Raw genomic sequence first — 22,687 nt, 5'->3', positions numbered from 1 at the left:
CCAGCAGCTCCTGTATTTCAATACACCAGAACCCAATATTATTGGCGAGTCGGGTAGTCCATCTTCACAGTTCGAGGGCAGGCATCATTTCAGTAATTTCACCCCGTTGCATTCACATCCGTGCCTTGAATGAGATTGAATGTGATCTTTGCTCTCAAGTATGTTCCCAAGTTTTACACTTTCGTGCTTTGCATGAATGGGAATGGAACCGTGTGTGTTGAATGAGGCTCCTTGTGAGCACTGATCTTTGTCCGGTGGAGTTCCTTTTTGTGTTGCTGTAATTGTGTCATTTCTCGATGAGAAAGATTAGGCAACATTTAGTCACTTCTAGCCATGATGCTCAATTTATTTACGAATGTACCCTAGTTACTAGGGACCGTTTACGTTGGAGAACAAGATCTATTGTATGCCTGTGTATTTGGGGAAGTCAAATCTGAAATAATGATGAAATTGCGTGTATCCAAAGTTAAAACTCGTGATTTGTCGCGCTCTGGTGTGTAAAAGATGCAAAAGCTTACAGCACCTGGTATTCCCAGGCGGTCTCCCATCCAAGTACTGACCAGGCCCGAGCCTGCTTAGCTTCCGAGATCGGACGAGATCGGGCGTATTCAGGCTAGTATGGCCGTAAGCCAGGGAGGCTGTCCCTGACGCTCTACTTAAAGGGATGGCAATATCCGTTTCTGCCGTTCATACTTACAGTTGAACTGTCTCTCTACTCTAAAGCCCGGGACACACCAGCGCGCCGCAGACAGTCCCTGCTAATATGCCACGTTGTGGCAACGTTGTGCGTTAGCTGGGGTGCCACACCAGACCGGAACTATATTTTACAAAACGAACACATTTGTCTTGATAAAACAGCTGTAATTGAGTGCCTGACACGCCAGTCAAGCGCAATCTTGAGAAGGTGTGCATTTCAGTAAGGATTTCAATTGACATGCAGTATGAAACTGAAAGGAGGTTGCATCACTATGATGCATAACATTGCATGTTTTGTATTTTCAAGTGTGTGCATTCATCCTGTTGTCATTTTGTTTTGAAAGCAGAAGAATCATTCAACAGGTTGCTGAGACAAATGTAAACCAGTAAAACATATGAAGAGAAACAAACCTTGAATATAAGTTCAGTTGTTTAAACATTTGACAAACTATGGTGAGGGGGTAAGAAAACACACAAATCCAGCAGCTCCTGTATTTCAATACACCAGAACCCAATATTATTGGCGAGTCGGGTAGTCCATCATCACAGTTCGAGGGCAGGCATCATTTCAGTAATTTCATCCCGTTGCATTCACATCCGTGCCTTGAATGAGATTGAATGTGATCTTTGCTCTCAAGTATGTTCCCAAGTTTTACACTTTCGTGCTTTGCATGAATGGGAATGGAACCGTGTGTGTTGAATGAGGCTCCTTGTGAGCACTGAACTTTGTCCGGTGGAGTTCCTTTTTGTGTTGCTGTAATTGTGTCATTTCTCGATGAGAAAGATTAGGCAACATTTAGTCACTTCTAGCCATGATGCTCAATTTATTTACGAATGTACCCTAGTTACTAGGGACCGTTTACGTTGGAGAACAAGATCTATTGTATGCCTGTGTATTTGGGGAAGTCAAATCTGAAATAATGATGAAATTGCGTGTATCCAAAGTTAAAACTCGTGATTTGTCGCCCTCTGGTGTGTAAAAGATGCAAAAGCTTACAGCACCTGGTATTCCCAGGCGGTCTCCCATCCAAGTACTGACCAGGCCCGAGCCTGCTTAGCTTCCGAGATCGGACGAGATCGGGCGTATTCAGGCTAGTATGGCCGTAAGCCAGGGAGGCTGTCCCTGACGCTCTACTTAAAGGGAAGGCAATATCCGTTTCTGCCGTTCATACTTACAGTTGAACTGTCTCTCTACTCTAAAGCCCGGGACACACCAGCGCGCCGCAGACAGTCCCTGCTAACACGAAACGTTGTGGCAACATTGTGGCAACGTTGTGCGTTAGCTGGGGTGCCACACCAGACCGGAACTATATATTACAAAACGAACACATTGTCTTGATAAAACAGCTGTAATTGAGTGCCTGACACGCCAGTCAAGCGCAATCTTGAGAAGGTGTGCATTTCAGTAAGGATTTCAATTGACATGCAGTATGAAACTGAAAGGAGGTTGCATCACTATGATGCATAACATTGCATGTATTGTATTTTCAAGTGTGTGCATTCATCCTGTTGTCATTTTGTTTTGAAAGCAGAAGAATCATTCAACAGGTTGCTGAGACAAATGTAAACCAGTAAAACATATGAAGAGAAACAAACCTTGAATATAAGTTCAGTTGTTTAAACATTTGACAAACTATGGTGAGGGGGTAAGAAAACACACAAATCCAGCAGCTCCTGTATTTCAATACACCAGAACCCAATATTATTGGCGAGTCGGGTAGTCCATCATCACAGTTCGAGGGCAGGCATCATTTCAGTAATTTCATCCCGTTGCATTCACATCCGTGCCTTGAATGAGATTCAATGTGATCTTTGCTCTCAAGTATGTTCCCAAGTTTTACACTTTCGTGCTTTGCATGAATGGGAATGGAACCGTGTGTGTTGAATGAGGCTCCTTGTGAGCACTGAACTTTGTCCGGTGGAGTTCCTTTTTGTGTTGCTGTAATTGTGTCATTTCTCGATGAGAAAGATTAGGCAACATTTAGTCACTTCTAGCCATGATGCTCAATTTATTTACAAATGTACACTAGTTACTAGGGACCGTTTACGTTGGAGAACAAGATCTATTGTATGCCTGTGTATTTGGGGAAGTCAAATCTGAAATAATGATGAAATTGCGTGTATCCAAAGTTAAAACTTGTGATTTGTCGCCCTTTGGTGTGTAAAAGATGCAAAAGCTTACAGCACCTGGTATTCCCAGGCGGTCTCCCATCCAAATACTGACCAGGCCCGAGCCTGCTTAGCTTCCGAGATCGGACGAGATTGGGCGTATTCAGGCTAGTATGGCCGTAAGCCAGGGAGGCTGTCCCTGACGCTCTACTTAAAGGGAAGGCAATATCCGTTTCTGCCGTTCATACTTACAGTTGAACTGTCTCTCTACTCTAAAGCCCGGGACACACCAGCGCGCCGCAGACAGTCCCTGCTAACACGCCACGTTGTGGCAACATTGTGGCAACGTTGTGCGTTAGCTGGGGTGCCACACCAGACCGGAACTATATATTACAAAACGAACACATTGTCTTGATAAAACAGCTGTAATTGAGTGCCTGACACGCCAGTCAAGCGCAATCTTGAGAAGGTGTGCATTTCAGTAAGGATTTCAATTGACATGCAGTATGAAACTGAAAGGAGGTTGCATCACTATGATGCATAACATTGCATGTATTGTATTTTCAAGTGTTTGCATTCATCCTGTTGTCATTTTGTTTTGAAAGCAGAAGAATCATTCAACAGGTTGCTGAGACAAATGTAAACCAGTAAAACATATGAAGAGAAACAAACCTTGAATATAAGTTCAGTTGTTTAAACATTTGACAAACTATGGTGAGGGGGTAAGAAAACACACAAATCCAGCAGCTCCTGTATTTCAATACACCAGAACCCAATATTATTGGCGAGTCGGGTAGTCCATCATCACAGTTCGAGGGCAGGCATCATTTCAGTAATTTCATCCCGTTGCATTCACATCCGTGCCTTGAATGAGATTGAATGTGATCTTTGCTCTCAAGTATGTTCCCAAGTTTTACACTTTCGTGCTTTGCATGAATGGGAATGGAACCGTGTGTGTTGAATGAGGCTCCTTGTGAGCACTGAACTTTGTCCGGTGGAGTTCCTTTTTGTGTTGCTGTAATTGTGTCATTTCTCGATGAGAAAGATTAGGCAACATTTAGTCACTTCTAGCCATGATGCTCAATTTATTTACGAATGTACCCTAGTTACTAGGGACCGTTTACGTTGGAGAACAAGATCTATTGTATGCCTGTGTATTTGGGGAAGTCAAATCTGAAATAATGATGAAATTGCGTGTATCCAAAGTTAAAACTCGTGATTTGTCGCCCTCTGGTGTGTAAAAGATGCAAAAGCTTACAGCACCTGGTATTCCCAGGCGGTCTCCCATCCAAGTACTGACCAGGCCCGAGCCTGCTTAGCTTCCGAGATCGGACGAGATCGGGCGTATTCAGGCTAGTATGGCCGTAAGCCAGGGAGGCTCTCCCTGACGCTCTACTTAAAGGGAAGGCAATATCCGTTTCTGCCGTTCATACTTACAGTTGAACTGTCTCTCTACTCTAAAGCCCGGGACACACCAGCGCGCCGCAGACAGTCCCTGCTAACACGCCACGTTGTGGCAACATTGTGGCAACGTTGTGCGTTAGCTGGGGTGCCACACCAGACCGGAACTATATATTACAAAACGAACACATTGTCTTGATAAAACAGCTGTAATTGAGTGCCTGACACGCGAGTCAAGCGCAATCTTGACAAGGTGTGCATTTCAGTAAGGATTTCAATTGACATGCAGTATGAAACTGAAAGGAGGTTGCATCACTATGATGCATAACATTGCATGTATTGTATTTTCAAGTGTGTGCATTCATCCTGTTGTCATTTTGTTTTGAAAGCAGAAGAATCATTCAACAGGTTGCTGAGACAAATGTAAACCAGTAAAACATATGAAGAGAAACAAACCTTGAATATAAGTTCAGTTGTTTAAACATTTGACAAACTATGGTGAGGGGGTAAGAAAACATACAAATCCAGCAGCTCCTGTATTTCAATACACCAGAACCCAACATGATTGGCGAGTCGGGTAGTCCATCATCACAGTTCGAGGGCAGGCATCATTTCAGTAATTTCATCCCGTTGCATTCACATCCGTGCCTTGAATGAGATTGAATGTGATCTTTGCTCTCAAGTATGTTCCCAAGTTTTACACTTTCTTGCTTTGCATGAATGGGAATGGAACCGTGTGTGTTGAATGAGGCTCCTTGTGAGCACTGAACTTTGTCCGGTGGAGTTCCTTTTTGTGTTGCTGTAATTGTGTCATTTCTTGATGAGAAAGATTAGGCAACATTTAGTCACTTCTAGCCATGATGCTCAATTTAGTTACGAATGTACCCTAGTTACTAGGGACCGTTTACGTTGGAGAACAAGATCTATTGTATGCCTGTGTATTTGGGGAAGTCAAATCTGAAATAATGATGAAATTGTGTGTATCCAAAGTTAAAACTCGTGATTTGTCGCCCTCTGGTGTGTAAAAGGTGCAAAAGCTTACAGCACCTGGTATTCCCAGGCAGTCTCCCATCCAAGTGCTGACCAGGCCCGAGCCTGCTTGGCTTCCGAGATCGGACGAGATCGGGCGTATTCAGGCTAGAATGGCCATAAGCCAGGGAGGCTGTTCCTGACGCTCTACTTAAAGGGAAGGCAATATCCGTTTCTGCCGTTCATACTTACAGTTGAACTGTCTCTCTACTCTAAAGCCCGGGACACACCAGCGCGCCGCAGACTGTCCCTGCTAACACGCCACGTTGTGGCAACGTTGTGCGTTAGCTGGGGTGCCACACCAGACCGGAACTATATTTTACAAAACGAACACATTGTCTTGATAAAACAGCTGTAATTGAGTGCCTGTCACGCCAGTCAAGCGCAATCTTGAGAAGGTGTGCATTTCAGTAAGGATTTCAATTGACATGCAGTATGAAACTGAAAGGAGGTTGCATCACTATGATGCATAACATTGCATGTAGTGTATTTTCAAGTGTGTGCATTCATCCTGTTGTCATTTTGTTTTGAAAGCAGATGAATCATTCAACAGGTTGCTGAGACAAATGTAAACCAGTAAAACATATGAAGAGAAACAAACCTTGAATATAAGTTCAGTTGTTTAAACATTTGACAAACTATGGTGAGGGGGTAAGAAAACACACAAATCCAGCAGCTCCTGTATTTCAATACACCAGAACCCAATATTATTGGCGAGTCGGGTAGTCCATCATCACAGTTCGATGGCAGGCATCATTTCAGTAATTTCATCCCGTTGCATTCACATCCGTGCCTTGAATGAGATTGAATGTGATCTTTGCTCTCAAGTACGTTCCCAAGTTTTACACTTTCGTGCTTTGCATGAATGGGAATGGAACCGTGTGTGTTGAATGAGGCTCCTTGTGAGCACTGAACTTTGTCCGGTGGAGTTCCTTTTTGTGTTGCTGTAATTGTGTCATTTCTTGATGAGAAAGATTAGGCAACATTTAGTCACTTCTAGCCATGATGCTCAATTTATTTACGAATGTACCCTAGTTACTAGGGACCGTTTACGTTGGAGAACAAGATCTATTGTATGCCTGTGTATTTGGGGAAGTAAAATCTGAAATAATGATGAAATTGTGTGTATCCAAAGTTAAAACTCGTGATTTGTCGCCCTCTGGTGTGTAAAAGGTGCAAAAGCTTACAGCACCTGGTATTCCCAGGCGGTCTCCCATCCAAGTACTGACCAGGCCCGAGCCTGCTTGGCTTCCGAGATCGGACGAGATCGGGCGTATTCAGGCTAGTATGGCCGTAAGCCAGGGAGGCTGTCCCTGACGCTCTATTTAAAGGGAAGGCAATATCCGTTTCTGCCATTCATACTTACAGTTGAACTGTCTCTCTACTCTAAAGCCCGGGACACACCAGCGCGCCGCAGACAGTCCCTGCTAACACGCCACGTTGTGGCAACGTTGTGCGTTAGCTGGGGTGCCACACCAGACCGGAACTATATTTTACAAATCGAACACATTGTCTTGATAAAACAGCTGTAATTGAGTGCCTGACACGCCAGTCAAGCGCAATCTTGAGAAGGTGTGCATTTCAGTAAGGATTTCAATTGACATGCAGTATGAAACTGAAAGGAGGTTGCATCACTATGATGCATAACATTGCATGTATTGTATTTTCAAGTGTGTGCATTCATCCTGTTGTCATTTTGTTTTGAAAGCAGAAGAATCATTCAACAGGTTGCTGAGACAAATGTAAACCAGTAAAACATATGAAGAGAAACAAACCTTGAATATAAGTTCAGTTGTTTAAACATTTGACAAACTATGGTGAGGGGGTAAGAAAACACACAAATCCAGCAGCTCCTGTATTTCAATACACCAGAACCCAATATTATTGGCGAATCAGGTAGTCCATCATCACAGTTCGAGGGCAGGCATCATTTCAGTAATTTCATCCCGTTGCATTCACATCCGTGCCTTGAATGAGATTGAATGTGATCTTTGCTCTCAAGTATGTTCTCAAGTTTTACACTTTCGTGCTTTGCATGAATGGGAATGGAACCGTGTGTGTTGAATGAGGCTCCTTGTGAGCACTGAACTTTGTCCGGTGGAGTTCCTTTTTGTGTTGCTGTAATTGTGTCATTTCTCGATGAGAAAGATTAGGCAACATTTAGTCACTTCTAGCCATGATGCTCAATTTATTTATGAATGTACCCTAGTTACTAGGGACCGTTTACGTTGGAGAACAAGATCTATTGTATGCCTGTGTATTTGGGGAAGTCAAATCTGAAATAATGATGAAATTGCGTGTATCCAAAGTTAAAACTCGTGATTTGTCGCCCTCTGGTGTGTAAAAGATGCAAAAGCTTACAGCACCTGGTATTCCCAGGCGGTCTCCCATTCAAGTACTGACCAGGCCCGAGCCTGCTTAGCTTCCGAGATCGGACGAGATCGAGCGTATTCAGGCTAGTATGGCCGTAAGCCAGGGAGGCTGTCCCTGACGCTCTACTTAAAGGGAAGGCAATATCCGTTTCTGCCGTTCATACTTACAGTTGAACTGTCTCTCTACTCTAAAGCCCGGGACACACCAGCGCGCCGCAGACAGTCCCTGCTAACACGCCACGTTGTGGCAACATTGTGGCAACGTTGTGCGTTAGCTGGGGTGCCACACCAGACCGGAAGTATATATTACAAAACGAACACATTGTTTTGATAAAACAGCTGTAATTGAGTGCCTGACACACCAGTCAAGCGCAATCTTGAGAAGGTGTGCATTTCAGTAAGGATTTCAATTGACATGCAGTATGAAACTGAAAGGAGGTTGCATCACTATGATGCATAACATTGCATGTATTGTATTTTCAAGTGTGTGCATTCATCCTGTTGTCATTTTGTTTTGAAAGCAGAAGAATCATTCAACAGGTTGCTGAGACAAATGTAAACCAGTAAAACATATGAAGAGAAACAAACCTTGAATATAAGTTCAGTTGTTTAAACATTTGACAAACTATGGTGAGGGGGTAAGAAAACACACAAATCCAGCAGCTCCTGTATTTCAATACACCAGAACCCAATATTATTGGCGAGTCGGGGAGTCCATCATCACAGTTCGAGGGCAGGCATCATTTCAGTAATTTCATCCCGTTGCATTCACATCCGTGCCTTGAATGAGATTGAATGTGATCTTTGCTCTCAAGTATGTTCCCAAGTTTTACACTTTCGTGCTTTGCATGAATGGGAATGGAACCGTGTGTGTTGAATGAGGCTCCTTGTGAGCACTGAACTTTGTCCGGTGGAGTTCCTTTTTGTGTTGCTGTAATTGTGTCATTTCTCGATGAGAAAGATTAGGCAACATTTAGTCACTTCTAGCCATGATGCTCAATTTATTTACGAATATACCCTAGTTACTAGGGACAGTTTACGTTGGAGAACAAGATCTATTGTATGCCTGTGTATTTGGGGAAGTCAAATCTGAAATAATGATGAAATTGTGTGTATCCAAAGTTAAAACTCGTGATTTGTCGCCCTCTGGTGTGTAAAAGATGCAAAAGCTAACAGCACCTGGTATTCCCAGGCGGTCTCCCATCCAAGTACTGACCAGGCCCGAGCCTGCTTAGCTTCCGAGATCTGACGAGATCGGGCGTATTCAGGCTAGTATGGCCGTAAGCCAGGGAGGCTGTCCCTGACGCTCTACTTAAAGGGAAGGCAATATCCGTTTCTGCCGTTCATACTTACAGTTGAACTGTCTCTCTACTCTAAAGTCCGGGACACACCAGCGCGCCGCAGACAGTCCCTGCTAACACGAAACGTTGTGGCAACGTTGTGCGTTAGCTGGGGTGCCAAACCAGACCGGAACTATATTTTACAAAACTAACACATTGTCTTGATAAAACAGCTGTAATTGAGTGCCTGACACGCCAGTCAAGCGCAATCTTGAGAAGGTGTGCATTTCAGTAAGGATTTCAATTGACATGCAGTATGAAACTGAAAGGAGGTTGCATCACTATGATGCATAACATTGCATGTATTGTATTTTCAAGTGTGTGCATTCATCCTGTTGTCATTTTGTTTTGAAAGCAGAAGAATCATTCAACAGGTTGCTGAGACAAATGTAAACCAGTAAAACATATGAAGAGAAACAAACCTTGAATATAAGTTCAGTTGTTTAAACATTTGACAAACTATGGTGAGGGGGTAAGAAAACACACAAATCCAGCAGCTCCTGTATTTCAATACACCAGAACCCAATATTATTGGCGAGTCGGGTAGTCCATCATCACAGTTCGAGGGCAGGCATCATTTCAGTAATTTCATCCCGTTGCATTCACATCCGTGCCTTGAATGAGATTGAATGTGATCTTTGCTCTCAAGTATGTTCCCAAGTTTTACACTTTCGTGCTTTGCATGAATGGGAATGGAACCGTGTGTGTTGAATGAGGCTCCTTGTGAGCACTGAACTTTGTCCGGTGGAGTTCCTTTTTGTGTTGCTGTAATTGTGTCATTTCTCGATGAGAAAGATTAGGCAACATTTAGTCACTTCTAGCCATGATGCTCAATTTATTTACGAATGTACCCTAGTTACTAGGGACCGTTTACGTTGGAGAACAAGATCTATTGTATGCCTGTGTATTTGGGGAAGTCAAATCTGAAATAATGATGAAATTGCGTGTATCCAAAGTTAAAACTCGTGATTTGTCGCGCTCTGGTGTGTAAAAGATGCAAAAGCTTACAGCACCTGGTATTCCCAGGCGGTCTCCCATCCAAGTACTGACCAGGCCCGAGCCTGCTTAGCTTCCGAGATCGGACGAGATCGGGCGTATTCAGGCTAGTATGGCCGTAAGCCAGGGAGGGTGTCCCTGACGCTCTACTTAAAGGGATGGCAATATCCGTTTCTGCCGTTCATACTTACAGTTGAACTGTCTCTCTACTCTAAAGCCCGGGACACACCAGCGCGCCGCAGACAGTCCCTGCTAATATGCCACGTTGTGGCAACGTTGTGCGTTAGCTGGGGTGCCACACCAGACCGGAACTATATTTTACAAAACGAACACATTTGTCTTGATAAAACAGCTGTAATTGAGTGCCTGACACGCCAGTCAAGCGCAATCTTGAGAAGGTGTGCATTTCAGTAAGGATTTCAATTGACATGCAGTATGAAACTGAAAGGAGGTTGCATCACTATGATGCATAACATTGCATGTATTGTATTTTCAAGTGTGTGCATTCATCCTGTTGTCATTTTGTTTTGAAAGCAGAAGAATCATTCAACAGGTTGCTGAGACAAATGTAAACCAGTAAAACATATGAAGAGAAACAAACCTTGAATATAAGTTCAGTTGTTTAAACATTTGACAAACTATGGTGAGGGGGTAAGAAAACACACAAATCCAGCAGCTCCTGTATTTCAATACACCAGAACCCAATATTATTGGCGAGTCGGGTAGTCCATCATCACAGTTCGAGGGCAGGCATCATTTCAGTAATTTCATCCCGTTGCATTCACATCCGTGCCTTGAATGAGATTCAATGTGATCTTTGCTCTCAAGTATGTTCCCAAGTTTTACACTTTCGTGCTTTGCATGAATGGGAATGGAACCGTGTGTGTTGAATGAGGCTCCTTGTGAGCACTGATCTTTGTCCGGTGGAGTTCCTTTTTGTGTTGCTGTGATTGTGTCATTTCTCGATGAGAAAGATTAGGCAACATTTAGTCACTTCTAGCCATGATGCTCAATTTATTTACGAATGTACCCTAGTTACTAGGGACCGTTTACGTTGGAGAACAAGATCTATTGTATGCCTGTGTATTTGGGGAAGTCAAATCTGAAATAATGATGAAATTGCGTGTATCCAAAGTTAAAACTCGTGATTTGTCGCGCTCTGGTGTGTAAAAGATGCAAAAGCTTACAGCACCTGGTATTCCCAGGCGGTCTCCCATCCAAGTACTGACCAGGCCCGAGCCTGCTTAGCTTCCGAGATCGGACGAGATCGGGCGTATTCAGGCTAGTATGGCCGTAAGCCAGGGAGGGTGTCCCTGACGCTCTACTTAAAGGGATGGCAATATCCGTTTCTGCCGTTCATACTTACAGTTGAACTGTCTCTCTACTCTAAAGCCCGGGACACACCAGCGCGCCGCAGACAGTCCCTGCTAATATGCCACGTTGTGGCAACGTTGTGCGTTAGCTGGGGTGCCACACCAGACCGGAACTATATTTTACAAAACGAACACATTTGTCTTGATAAAACAGCTGTAATTGAGTGCCTGACACGCCAGTCAAGCGCAATCTTGAGAAGGTGTGCATTTCAGTAAGGATTTCAATTGACATGCAGTATGAAACTGAAAGGAGGTTGCATCACTATGATGCATAACATTGCATGTATTGTATTTTCAAGTGTGTGCATTCATCCTGTTGTCATTTTGTTTTGAAAGCAGAAGAATCATTCAACAGGTTGCTGAGACAAATGTAAACCAGTAAAACATATGAAGAGAAACAAACCTTGAATATAAGTTCAGTTGTTTAAACATTTGACAAACTATGGTGAGGGGGTAAGAAAACACACAAATCCAGCAGCTCCTGTATTTCAATACACCAGAACCCAATATTATTGGCGAGTCGGGTAGTCCATCATCACAGTTCGAGGGCAGGCATCATTTCAGTAATTTCACCCCGTTGCATTCACATCCGTGCCTTGAATGAGATTGAATGTGATCTTTGCTATCAAGTATGTTCCCAAGTTTTACACTTTCGTGCTTTGCATGAATGGGAATGGAACCGTGTGTGTTGAATGAGGCTCCTTGTGAGCACTGATCTTTGTCCGGTGGAGTTCCTTTTTGTGTTGCTGTAATTGTGTCATTTCTCGATGAGAAAGATTAGGCAACATTTAGTCACTTCTAGCCATGATGCTCAATTTATTTACGAATGTACCCTAGTTACTAGGGACCGTTTACGTTGGAGAACAAGATCTATTGTATGCCTGTGTATTTGGGGAAGTCAAATCTGAAATAATGATGAAATTGCGTGTATCCAAAGTTAAAACTCGTGATTTGTCGCGCTCTGGTGTGTAAAAGATGCAAAAGCTTACAGCACCTGGTATTCCCAGGCGGTCTCCCATCCAAGTACTGACCAGGCCCGAGCCTGCTTAGCTTCCGAGATCGGACGAGATCGGGCGTATTCAGGCTAGTATGGCCGTAAGCCAGGGAGGCTGTCCCTGACGCTCTACTTAAAGGGATGGCAATATCCGTTTCTGCCGTTCATACTTACAGTTGAACTGTCTCTCTACTCTAAAGCCCGGGACACACCAGCGCGCCGCAGACAGTCCCTGCTAATATGCCACGTTGTGGCAACGTTGTGCGTTAGCTGGGGTGCCACACCAGACCGGAACTATATTTTACAAAACGAACACATTTGTCTTGATAAAACAGCTGTAATTGAGTGCCTGACACGCCAGTCAAGCGCAATCTTGAGAAGGTGTGCATTTCAGTAAGGATTTCAATTGACATGCAGTATGAAACTGAAAGGAGGTTGCATCACTATGATGCATAACATTGCATGTTTTGTATTTTCAAGTGTGTGCATTCATCCTGTTGTCATTTTGTTTTGAAAGCAGAAGAATCATTCAACAGGTTGCTGAGACAAATGTAAACCAGTAAAACATATGAAGAGAAACAAACCTTGAATATAAGTTCAGTTGTTTAAACATTTGACAAACTATGGTGAGGGGGTAAGAAAACACACAAATCCAGCAGCTCCTGTATTTCAATACACCAGAACCCAATATTATTGGCGAGTCGGGTAGTCCATCATCACAGTTCGAGGGCAGGCATCATTTCAGTAATTTCATCCCGTTGCATTCACATCCGTGCCTTGAATGAGATTCAATGTGATCTTTGCTCTCAAGTATGTTCCCAAGTTTTACACTTTCGTGCTTTGCATGAATGGGAATGGAACCGTGTGTGTTGAATGAGGCTCCTTGTGAGCACTGAACTTTGTCCGGTGGAGTTCCTTTTTGTGTTGCTGTAATTGTGTCATTTCTCGATGAGAAAGATTAGGCAACATTTAGTCACTTCTAGCCATGATGCTCAATTTATTTACAAATGTACACTAGTTACTAGGGACCGTTTACGTTGGAGAACAAGATCTATTGTATGCCTGTGTATTTGGGGAAGTCAAATCTGAAATAATGATGAAATTGCGTGTATCCAAAGTTAAAACTTGTGATTTGTCGCCCTTTGGTGTGTAAAAGATGCAAAAGCTTACAGCACCTGGTATTCCCAGGCGGTCTCCCATCCAAGTACTGACAAGGCCCGAGCCTGCTTAGCTTCCGAGATCGGACGAGATCGGGCGTATTCAGGCTAGTATGGCCGTAAGCCAGGGAGGCTGTCCCTGACGCTCTACTTAAAGGGAAGGCAATATCCGTTTCTGCCGTTCATACTTACAGTTGAACTGTCTCTCTACTCTAAAGCCCGGGACACACCAGCGCGCCGCAGACAGTCCCTGCTAACACGAAACGTTGTGGCAACATTGTGGCAACGTTGTGCGTTAGCTGGGGTGCCACACCAGACCGGAACTATATATTACAAAACGAACACATTGTCTTGATAAAACAGCTGTAATTGAGTGCCTGACACGCCAGTCAAGCGCAATCTTGAGAAGGTGTGCATTTCAGTAAGGATTTCAATTGACATGCAGTATGAAACTGAAAGGAGGTTGCATCACTATGATGCATAACATTGCATGTATTGTATTTTCAAGTGTGTGCATTCATCCTGTTGTCATTTTGTTTTGAAAGCAGAAGAATCATTCAACAGGTTGCTGAGACAAATGTAAACCAGTAAAACATATGAAGAGAAACAAACCTTGAATATAAGTTCAGTTGTTTAAACATTTGACAAACTATGGTGAGGGGGTAAGAAAACACACAAATCCAGCAGCTCCTGTATTTCAATACACCAGAAGCCAATATTATTGGCGAGTCGGGTAGTCCATCATCACAGTTCGAGGGCAGGCATCATTTCAGTAATTTCATCCCGTTGCATTCACATCCGTGCCTTGAATGAGATTCAATGTGATCTTTGCTCTCAAGTATGTTCCCAAGTTTTACACTTTCGTGCTTTGCATGAATGGGAATGGAACCGTGTGTGTTGAATGAGGCTCCTTGTGAGCACTGAACTTTGTCCGGTGGAGTTCCTTTTTGTGTTGCTGTAATTGTGTCATTTCTCGATGAGAAAGATTAGGCAACATCTAGTCACTTCTAGCCATGATGCTCAATTTATTTACAAATGTACACTAGTTACTAGGGACCGTTTACGTTGGAGAACAAGATCTATTGTATGCCTGTGTATTTGGGGAAGTCAAATCTGAAATAATGATGAAATTGCGTGTATCCAAAGTTAAAACTTGTGATTTGTCGCCCTTTGGTGTGTAAAAGATGCAAAAGCTTACAGCACCTGGTATTCCCAGGCGGTCTCCCATCCAAGTACTGACCAGGCCTGAGCCTGCTTAGCTTCCGAGATCGGACGAGATCGGGCGTATTCAGGCTAGTATGGCCATAAGCCAGGGAGGCCGTCCCTGACGCTCTACTTAAAGGGAAGGCAATATCCGTTTCTGCCATTCATACTTACAGTTGAACTGTCTCTCTACTCTAAAGCCCGGGACACACCAGCGCGCCGCAGACAGTCCCTGCTAACACGCCATGTTGTGGCAACATTGTGGCAACGTTGTGCGTTAGCTGGGGTGCCACACCAGACCGGAACTATATATTACAAAACGAACACATTGTCTTGATAAAACAGCTGTAATTGAGTGCCTGACACGCCAGTCAAGCGCAATCTTGAGAAGGTGTGCATTTCAGTAAGGATTTCAATTGACATGCAGTATGAAACTGAAAGGAGGTTGCATCACTATGATGCATAACATTGCATGTATTGTATTTTCAAGTGTGTGCATTCATCCTTTTGTCATTTTGTTTTGAAAGCAGAAGAATCATTCAACAGGTTGCTGAGACAAATGTAAACCAGTAAAACATATGAAGAGAAACAAACCTTGAATATAAGTTCAGTTGTTTAAACATTTGACAAACTATGGTGAGGGGGTAAGAAAACACACAAATCCAGCAGCTCCTGTATTTCAATACACCAGAACCCAATATTATTGGCGAGTCGGGTAGTCCATCATCACAGTTCGAGGGCAGGCATCATTTCAGTAATTTCATCCCGTTGCATTCACATCCGTGCCTTGAATGAGATTGAATATGATCTTTGCTCTCAAGTATGTTCCCAAGTTTTACACTTTCGTGCTTTGCATGAATGGGAATGGAACCGTGTGTGTTGAATGAGGCTCCTTGTGAGCACTGAACTTTGTCCGGTGGAGTTCCTTTTTGTGTTGCTATAATTGTGTCATTTCTCGATGAGAAAGATTAGGCAACATTTAGTCACTTCTAGCCATGATGCTCAATTTATTTACAAATGTACACTAGTTACTAGGGACCGTTTACGTTGGAGAACAAGATCTATTGTATGCCTGTGTATTTGGGGAAGTCAAATCTGAAATAATGATGAAATTGCGTGTATCCAAAGTTAAAACTTGTGATTTGTCGCCCTTTGGTGTGTAAAAGATGCAAAAGCTTACAGCACCTGGTATTCCCAGGCGGTCTCCCATCCAAGTACTGACCAGGCCCGAGCCTGCTTAGCTTCCGAGATCGGACGAGATCGGGCGTATTCAGGCTAGTATGGCCATAAGCCAGGGAGGCTGTCCCTGACGCTCTACTTAAAGGGAAGGCAATATCCGTTTCTGCCATTCATACTTACAGTTGAACTGTCTCTCTACTCTAAAGCCCGGGACACACCAGCGCGCCGCAGACAGTCCCTGCTAACACGCCACGTTGTGGCAACATTGTGGCAACGTTGTGCGTTAGCTGGGGTGCCACACCAGACCGGAACTATATATTACAAAACGAACACATTGTCTTGATAAAACAGCTGTAATTGAGTGCCTGACACGCCAGTCAAGCGCAATCTTGAGAAGGTGTGCATTTCAGTAAGGATTTCAATTGACATGCAGTATGAAACTGAAAGGAGGTTGCATCACTATGATGCATAACATTGCATGTATTGTATTTTCAAGTGTGTGCATTCATCCTTTTGTCATTTTGTTTTGAAAGCAGAAGAATCATTCAACAGGTTGCTGAGACAAATGTAAACCAGTAAAACATATGAAGAGAAACAAACCTTGAATATAAGTTCAGTTGTTTAAACATTTGACAAACTATGGTGAGGGGGTAAGAAAACACACAAATCCAGCAGCTCCTGTATTTCAATACACCAGAACCCAATATTATTGGCGAGTCGGGTAGTCCATCATCACAGTTCGAGGGCAGGCATCATTTCAGTAATTTCATCCCGTTGCATTCACATCCGTGCCTTGAATGAGATTGAATATGATCTTTGCTCTCAAGTATGTTCCCAAGTTTTACACTTTCGTGCTTTGCATGAATGGGAATGGAACCGTGTGTGTTGAATGAGGCTCCTTGTGAGCACTGAACTTTGTCCGGTGGAGTTCCTTTTTGTGTTGCTATAATTGTGTCATTTCTCGATGAGAAAGATTAGGCAACATTTAGTCACTTCTAGCCATGATGCTCAATTTATTTACAAATGTACACTAGTTACTAGGGACCGTTTACGTTGGAGAACAAGATCTATTGTATGCCTGTGTATTTGGGGAAGTCAAATCTGAAATAATGATGAAATTGCGTGTATCCAAAGTTAAAACTTGTGATTTGTCGCCCTTTGGTGTGTAAAAGATGCAAAAGCTTACAGCACCTGGTATTCCCAGGCGGTCTCCCATCCAAGTACTGACCAGGCCCGAGCCTGCTTAGCTTCCGAGATCGGACGAGATCGGGCGTATTCAGGCTAGTATGGCCGTAAGCCAGGGAGGCTGTCCCTGACGCTCTACTTAAAGGGAAGGCAATATCCGTTTCTGCCGCTCATACTTGCAGTTGAACTGTCTCTCTACTCTAAAGCCCGGGACACACCAGCGCGCCGCAGCCAGTCCCTGCTAACACGAAACGTTGTGGCAACGTTGTGCGTTAGCTGGGGTGCCACACCAGACCGGAACTATATTTTACAAAACGAACACATTGTCTTGATAATACAGCTGTAATTGAGTGCCTGACACGCCAGTCAAGCGCAATCTTGAGAAGGTGTGCATTTCAGTAAGGATTTCAATTGACATGCAGTATGAAACTGAAAGGAGGTTGCATCACTATGATGCATAACATTGCATGTATTGTATTTTCAAGTGTGTGCATTCATCCTGTTGTCATTTTGTTTTGAAAGCAGAAGAATCATTCAACAGGTTGCTGAGACAAATGTAAACCAGTAAAACATATGAAGAGAAACAAACCTTGAATATAAGTTCAGTTGTTTAAACATTTGACAAACTATGGTGAGGGGGTAAGAAAACACACAAATCCAGCAGCTCCTGTATTTCAATACACCAGAACCCAATATTATTGGCGAGTCGGGTAGTCCATCATCACAGTTCGAGGGCAGGCATCATTTCAGTAATTTCATCCCGTTGCATTCACATCCGTGCCTTGAATGAGATTGAATGTGATCTTTGCTCTCAAGTATGTTCCCAAGTTTTACACTTTCGTGCTTTGCATGAATGGGAATGGAACCGTGTGTGTTGAATGAGGCTCCTTGTGAGCACTGATCTTTGTCCGGTGGAGTTCCTTTTTGTGTTGCTGTAATTGTGTCATTTCTCGATGAGAAAGATTAGGCAACATTTAGTCACTTCTAGCCATGATGCTCAATTTATTTACGAATGTACCCTAGTTACTAGGGACCGTTTACGTTGGAGAACAAGATCTATTGTATGCCTGTGTATTTGGGGAAGTCAAATCTGAAATAATGATGAAATTGCGTGTATCCAAAGTTAAAACTCGTGATTTGTCGCCCTTTGGTGTGTAAAAGATGCAAAAGCTTACAGCACCTGGTATTCCCAGGCGGTCTCCCATCCAAGTACTGACCAGGCCCGAGCCTGCTTAGCTTCCGAGATCGGACGAGATCGGGCGTATTCAGGCTAGTATGGCCGTAAGCCAGGGAGGCTGTCCCTGACGCTCTACTTAAAGGGATGGCAATATCCGTTTCTGCCGTTCATACTTACAGTTGAACTGTCTCTCTACTCTAAAGCCCGGGACACACCAGCGCGCCGCAGACAGTCCCTGCTAATATGCCACGTTGTGGCAACGTTGTGCGTTAGCTGGGGTGCCACACCAGACCGGAACTATATTTTACAAAACGAACACATTTGTCTTGATAAAACAGCTGTAATTGAGTGCCTGACACGCCAGTCAAGCGCAATCTTGAGAAGGTGTGCATTTCAGTAAGGATTTCAATTGACATGCAGTATGAAACTGAAAGGAGGTTGCATCACTATGATGCATAACATTGCATGTATTGTATTTTCAAGTGTGTGCATTCATCCTGTTGTCATTTTGTTTTGAAAGCAGAAGAATCATTCAACAGGTTGCTGAGACAAATGTAAACCAGTAAAACATATGAAGAGAAACAAACCTTGAATATAAGTTCAGTTGTTTAAACATTTGACAAACTATGGTGAGGGGGTAAGAAAACACACAAATCCAGCAGCTCCTGTATTTCAATACACCAGAACCCAATATTATTGGCGAGTCGGGTAGTCCATCATCACAGTTCGAGGGCAGGCATCATTTCAGTAATTTCATCCCGTTGCATTCACATCCGTGCCTTGAATGAGATTGAATGTGATCTTTGCTCTCAAGTATGTTCCCAAGTTTTACACTTTCGTGCTTTGCATGAATGGGAATGGAACTGTGTGTGTTGAATGAGGCTCCTTGTGAGCACTGATCTTTGTCCGGTGGAGTTCCTTTTTGTGTTGCTGTAATTGTGTCATTTCTCGATGAGAAAGATTAGGCAACATTTAGTCACTTCTAGCCATGATGCTCAATTTATTTACGAATGTACCCTAGTTACTAGGGACCGTTTACGTTGGAGAACAAGATCTATTGTATGCCTGTGTATTTGGGGAAGTCAAATCTGAAATAATGATGAAATTGCGTGTATCCAAAGTTAAAACTCGTGATTTGTCGCGCTCTGGTGTGTAAAAGATGCAAAAGCTTACAGCACCTGGTATTCCCAGGCGGTCTCCCATCCAAGTACTGACCAGGCCCGAGCCTGCTTAGCTTCCGAGATCGGACGAGATCGGGCGTATTCAGGCTAGTATGGCCGTAAGCCAGGGAGGCTGTCCCTGACGCTCTACTTAAAGGGATGGCAATATCCGTTTCTGCCGTTCATACTTACAGTTGAACTGTCTCTCTACTCTAAAGCCCGGGACACACCAGCGCGCCGCAGACAGTCCCTGCTAATATGCCACGTTGTGGCAACGTTGTGCGTTAGCTGGGGTGCCACACCAGACCGGATCTATATTTTACAAAACGAACACATTTGTCTTGATAAAACAGCTGTAATTGAGTGCCTGACACGCCAGTCAAGCGCAATCTTGAGAAGGTGTGCATTTCAGTAAGGATTTCAATTGACATGCAGTATGAAACTGAAAGGAGGTTGCATCACTATGATGCATAACATTGCATGTATTGTATTTTCAAGTGTGTGCATTCATCCTGTTGTCATTTTGTTTTGAAAGCAGAAGAATCATTCAACAGGTTGCTGAGACAAATGTAAACCAGTAAAACATATGAAGAGAAACAAACCTTGAATATAAGTTCAGTTGTTTAAACATTTGACAAACTATGGTGAGGGGGTAAGAAAACACACAAATCCAGCAGCTCCTGTATTTCAATACACCAGAACCCAATATTATTGGCGAGTCGGGTAGTCCATCATCACAGTTCGAGGGCAGGCATCATTTCAGTAATTTCACCCCGTTGCATTCACATCCGTGCCTTGAATGAGATTGAATGTGATCTTTGCTCTCAAGTATGTTCCCAAGTTTTACACTTTCGTGCTTTGCATGAATGGGAATGGAACCGTGTGTGTTGAATGAGGCTCCTTGTGAGCACTGATCTTTGTCCGGTGGAGTTCCTTTTTGTGTTGCTGTAATTGTGTCATTTCTCGATGAGAAAGATTAGGCAACATTTAGTCACTTCTAGCCATGATGCTCAATTTATTTACGAATGTACCCTTGTTACTAGGGACCGTTTACGTTGGAGAACAAGATCTATTGTATGCCTGTGTATTTGGGGAAGTCAAATCTGAAATAATGATGAAATTGCGTGTATCCAAAGTTAAAACTCGTGATTTGTCGCGCTCTGGTGTGTAAAAGATGCAAAAGCTTACAGCACCTGGTATTCCCAGGGGGTCTCCCATTCAAGTACTGACCAGGCCCGAGCCTGCTTAGCTTCCGAGATCGGACGAGATCGGGCGTATTCAGGCTAGTATGGCCGTAAGCCAGGGAGGCTGTCCCTGACGCTCTACTTAAAGGGATGGCAATATCCGTTTCTGCCGTTCATACTTACAGTTGAACTGTCTCTCTACTCTAAAGCCCGGGACACACCAGCGCGCCGCAGACAGTCCCTGCTAATATGCCACGTTGTGGCAACGTTGTGCGTTAGCTGGGGTGCCACACCAGACCGGAACTATATTTTACAAAACGAACACATTTGTCTTGATAAAACAGCTGTAATTGAGTGCCTGACACGCCAGTCAAGCGCAATCTTGAGAAGGTGTGCATTTCAGTAAGGATTTCAATTGACATGCAGTATGAAACTGAAAGGAGGTTGCATCACTATGATGCATAACATTGCATGTATTGTATTTTCAAGTGTGTGCATTCATCCTGTTGTCATTTTGTTTTGAAAGCAGAAGAATCATTCAACAGGTTGCTGAGACAAATGTAAACCAGTAAAACATATGAAGAGAAACAAACCTTGAATATAAGTTCAGTTGTTTAAACATTTGACAAACTATGGTGAGGGGGTAAGAAAACACACAAATCCAGCAGCTCCTGTATTTCAATACACCAGAACCCAATATTATTGGCGAGTCGGGTAGTCCATCATCACAGTTCGAGGGCAGGCATCATTTCAGTAATTTCACCCCGTTGCATTCACATCCGTGCCTTGAATGAGATTGAATGTGATCTTTGCTCTCAAGTATGTTCCCAAGTTTTACACTTTCGTGCTTTGCATGAATGGGAATGGAACCGTGTGTGTTGAATGAGGCTCCTTGTGAGCACTGATCTTTGTCCGGTGGAGTTCCTTTTTGTGTTGCTGTAATTGTGTCATTTCTCGATGAGAAAGATTAGGCAACATTTAGTCACTTCTAGCCATGATGCTCAATTTATTTACGAATGTACCCTAGTTACTAGGGACCGTTTACGTTGGAGAACAAGATCTATTGTATGCCTGTGTATTTGGGGAAGTCAAATCTGAAATAATGATGAAATTGCGTGTATCCAAAGTTAAAACTCGTGATTTGTCGCGCTCTGGTGTGTAAAAGATGCAAAAGCTTACAGCACCTGGTATTCCCAGGCGGTCTCCCATCCAAGTACTGACCAGGCCCGAGCCTGCTTAGCTTCCGAGATCGGACGAGATCGGGCGTATTCAGGCTAGTATGGCCGTAAGCCAGGGAGGCTGTCCCTGACGCTCTACTTAAAGGGATGGCAATATCCGTTTCTGCCGTTCATACTTACAGTTGAACTGTCTCTCTACTCTAAAGCCCGGGACACACCAGCGCGCCGCAGACAGTCCCTGCTAATATGCCACGTTGTGGCAACGTTGTGCGATAGCTGGGGTGCCACACCAGACCGGAACTATATTTTACAAAACGAACACATTTGTCTTGATAAAACAGCTGTAATTGAGTGCCTGACACGCCAGTCAAGCGCAATCTTGAGAAGGTGTGCATTTCAGTAAGGATTTCAATTGACATGCAGTATGAAACTGAAAGGAGGTTGCATCACTATGATGCATAACATTGCATGTATTGTATTTTCAAGTGTGTGCATTCATCCTGTTGTCATTTTGTTTTGAAAGCAGAAGAATCATTCAACAGGTTGCTGAGACAAATGTAAACCAGTAAAACATATGAAGAGAAACAAACCTTGAATATAAGTTCAGTTGTTTAAACATTTGACAAACTATGGTGAGGGGGTAAGAAAACACACAAATCCAGCAGCTCCTGTATTTCAATACACCAGAACCCAATATTATTGGCGAGTCGGGTAGTCCATCATCACAGTTCGAGGGCAGGCATCATTTCAGTAATTTCATCCCGTTGCATTCACATCCGTGCCTTGAATGAGATTGAATGTGATCTTTGCTCTCAAGTATGTTCCCAAGTTTTACACTTTCGTGCTTTGCATGAATGGGAATGGAACCGTGTGTGTTGAATGAGGCTCCTTGTGAGCACTGAACTTTGTCCGGTGGAGTTCCTTTTTGTGTTGCTGTAATTGTGTCATTTCTCG

At 43.5% G+C, this 22,687-nt stretch overlaps 19 non-coding genes across 19 annotated transcripts; all 19 read right to left on the bottom strand.

Annotated features, from left to right (window-relative positions):
- Positions 1 to 511: 511 nt before the first annotated feature.
- Positions 512 to 630, bottom strand: LOC136723942 (5S ribosomal RNA). Its single transcript, XR_010806890.1, has one exon. It is a non-coding gene; the product is annotated as a 5S ribosomal RNA (ribosomal RNA).
- A 1,056-nt stretch (positions 631 to 1,686) lies between these two features.
- Positions 1,687 to 1,805, bottom strand: LOC136723940 (5S ribosomal RNA). Its single transcript, XR_010806888.1, has one exon. It is a non-coding gene; the product is annotated as a 5S ribosomal RNA (ribosomal RNA).
- Positions 1,806 to 2,871: 1,066 nt separating this feature from the next.
- LOC136723902 (5S ribosomal RNA) lies at positions 2,872 to 2,990 on the bottom strand. The gene has a single exon (XR_010806857.1). It is a non-coding gene; the product is annotated as a 5S ribosomal RNA (ribosomal RNA).
- A 1,066-nt stretch (positions 2,991 to 4,056) lies between these two features.
- On the bottom strand, positions 4,057 to 4,175 carry LOC136723939 (5S ribosomal RNA). Its single transcript, XR_010806887.1, has one exon. It is a non-coding gene; the product is annotated as a 5S ribosomal RNA (ribosomal RNA).
- Positions 4,176 to 5,241: 1,066 nt separating this feature from the next.
- LOC136723919 (5S ribosomal RNA) lies at positions 5,242 to 5,360 on the bottom strand. Its single transcript, XR_010806872.1, has one exon. It is a non-coding gene; the product is annotated as a 5S ribosomal RNA (ribosomal RNA).
- Positions 5,361 to 6,415: 1,055 nt separating this feature from the next.
- Positions 6,416 to 6,534, bottom strand: LOC136723870 (5S ribosomal RNA). The gene has a single exon (XR_010806828.1). It is a non-coding gene; the product is annotated as a 5S ribosomal RNA (ribosomal RNA).
- A 1,055-nt stretch (positions 6,535 to 7,589) lies between these two features.
- On the bottom strand, positions 7,590 to 7,708 carry LOC136723889 (5S ribosomal RNA). Its single transcript, XR_010806845.1, has one exon. It is a non-coding gene; the product is annotated as a 5S ribosomal RNA (ribosomal RNA).
- Positions 7,709 to 8,774: 1,066 nt separating this feature from the next.
- LOC136723884 (5S ribosomal RNA) lies at positions 8,775 to 8,893 on the bottom strand. The gene has a single exon (XR_010806840.1). It is a non-coding gene; the product is annotated as a 5S ribosomal RNA (ribosomal RNA).
- A 1,055-nt stretch (positions 8,894 to 9,948) lies between these two features.
- LOC136723938 (5S ribosomal RNA) lies at positions 9,949 to 10,067 on the bottom strand. The gene has a single exon (XR_010806886.1). It is a non-coding gene; the product is annotated as a 5S ribosomal RNA (ribosomal RNA).
- Positions 10,068 to 11,123: 1,056 nt separating this feature from the next.
- Positions 11,124 to 11,242, bottom strand: LOC136723936 (5S ribosomal RNA). Its single transcript, XR_010806885.1, has one exon. It is a non-coding gene; the product is annotated as a 5S ribosomal RNA (ribosomal RNA).
- Positions 11,243 to 12,298: 1,056 nt separating this feature from the next.
- Positions 12,299 to 12,417, bottom strand: LOC136723935 (5S ribosomal RNA). Its single transcript, XR_010806884.1, has one exon. It is a non-coding gene; the product is annotated as a 5S ribosomal RNA (ribosomal RNA).
- A 1,056-nt stretch (positions 12,418 to 13,473) lies between these two features.
- Positions 13,474 to 13,592, bottom strand: LOC136723894 (5S ribosomal RNA). The gene has a single exon (XR_010806849.1). It is a non-coding gene; the product is annotated as a 5S ribosomal RNA (ribosomal RNA).
- Positions 13,593 to 14,658: 1,066 nt separating this feature from the next.
- LOC136723967 (5S ribosomal RNA) lies at positions 14,659 to 14,777 on the bottom strand. The gene has a single exon (XR_010806913.1). It is a non-coding gene; the product is annotated as a 5S ribosomal RNA (ribosomal RNA).
- A 1,066-nt stretch (positions 14,778 to 15,843) lies between these two features.
- On the bottom strand, positions 15,844 to 15,962 carry LOC136723858 (5S ribosomal RNA). Its single transcript, XR_010806817.1, has one exon. It is a non-coding gene; the product is annotated as a 5S ribosomal RNA (ribosomal RNA).
- A 1,066-nt stretch (positions 15,963 to 17,028) lies between these two features.
- LOC136723934 (5S ribosomal RNA) lies at positions 17,029 to 17,147 on the bottom strand. The gene has a single exon (XR_010806883.1). It is a non-coding gene; the product is annotated as a 5S ribosomal RNA (ribosomal RNA).
- A 1,055-nt stretch (positions 17,148 to 18,202) lies between these two features.
- On the bottom strand, positions 18,203 to 18,321 carry LOC136723933 (5S ribosomal RNA). Its single transcript, XR_010806882.1, has one exon. It is a non-coding gene; the product is annotated as a 5S ribosomal RNA (ribosomal RNA).
- Positions 18,322 to 19,377: 1,056 nt separating this feature from the next.
- Positions 19,378 to 19,496, bottom strand: LOC136723932 (5S ribosomal RNA). Its single transcript, XR_010806881.1, has one exon. It is a non-coding gene; the product is annotated as a 5S ribosomal RNA (ribosomal RNA).
- Positions 19,497 to 20,552: 1,056 nt separating this feature from the next.
- On the bottom strand, positions 20,553 to 20,671 carry LOC136723863 (5S ribosomal RNA). Its single transcript, XR_010806821.1, has one exon. It is a non-coding gene; the product is annotated as a 5S ribosomal RNA (ribosomal RNA).
- A 1,056-nt stretch (positions 20,672 to 21,727) lies between these two features.
- LOC136723931 (5S ribosomal RNA) lies at positions 21,728 to 21,846 on the bottom strand. The gene has a single exon (XR_010806880.1). It is a non-coding gene; the product is annotated as a 5S ribosomal RNA (ribosomal RNA).
- Between the last annotated feature and the right edge of the window lie 841 nt (positions 21,847 to 22,687).

Source organism: Amia ocellicauda, unplaced genomic scaffold (assembly GCF_036373705.1).
Source record: "Amia ocellicauda isolate fAmiCal2 unplaced genomic scaffold, fAmiCal2.hap1 HAP1_SCAFFOLD_170, whole genome shotgun sequence".
NCBI lineage: Eukaryota > Metazoa > Chordata > Actinopteri > Amiiformes > Amiidae > Amia > Amia ocellicauda.
This window is presented reverse-complemented; position numbering and strand designations above follow the sequence as displayed.